This window comes from Chaetura pelagica, unplaced genomic scaffold, assembly GCF_000747805.2.
Source record: "Chaetura pelagica isolate M959 unplaced genomic scaffold, ChaPel_1.0 scaffold7, whole genome shotgun sequence".
NCBI lineage: Eukaryota > Metazoa > Chordata > Aves > Apodiformes > Apodidae > Chaetura > Chaetura pelagica.
In genome coordinates this window covers 2,625,579-2,626,257 of record NW_009953920.1, presented here as the reverse complement: position 1 = coordinate 2,626,257, position 679 = coordinate 2,625,579, and the positions used below count along the sequence as shown (strand labels likewise).

The 679-nt window shown below is 41.1% G+C and overlaps 1 protein-coding gene across 1 annotated transcript in view; it reads right to left on the bottom strand.

The window, feature by feature from the left end:
* The window catches only part of VOPP1 (vesicular, overexpressed in cancer, prosurvival protein 1), a 22,380-nt gene extending 22,157 nt beyond the window's left edge, over positions 1-223 (bottom strand). The window contains exon 1 of the mRNA XM_010001529.1: positions 165-223. The gene's annotated coding sequence lies outside the window, so the exon portion shown is untranslated. The remainder of the gene's footprint in view (positions 1-164) is intronic.
* Positions 224-679: the final 456 nt, after the last annotated feature.

Sequence of the window (679 nt, the reverse complement as noted above, 5' to 3'; positions counted from 1 at the left end):
AAAGAGATGGGACATATTGCATCTTCGCTTTTAATTCAGAAAAAGTCTCAAAAAAGTTATGGAAAAAGTATGATTAGTGAAAGAACAACACTCAAAGACCCTACAAAATCTAATCCTTTCCTGTGCACTAGGAAACACAAAAAAGAAAAGTGATGACTACTTACATATAATATGTAGGATATAATCCTTCAAAGTACCAGCAATGCTTTTTGGCCTCTGTACACTACAAAGAAAGAAAACCATGGTATTAATAATTGCATAGGACAATGTATAATTACAAACACAAGCACAGAGTATTTATAAATACTGTGACTTTGAGCAATGAGAAAGGGTTTCTATTCTCAAAGATTTCCCAAACCTGACACACACAGCAACTGGCAAGTCAGTTAATGTGAATGGCAGCAGGCCCTGTCAGGGTTCAGATCCCTTACACAGGGCTTTGTCTGTGGGGCCCCAGAGCTTCCCATGATTCACAACCAAAGGCAATAGTTTTGCTGCAGACACAGGATGCAGGTGCAGGTATCCCCTGGCAGAACCGGACCATGAGAACTCAAAGAGCCTGTTGTGATTGTAGTCACTTAAGAGGCCTCCAAGGCACTACCGGTTTGATGACACGATGCGCGTGTGACTACACAGTCAACTCAAACATTTCAGGGAATTATTCACCTTTCTGGAAGCC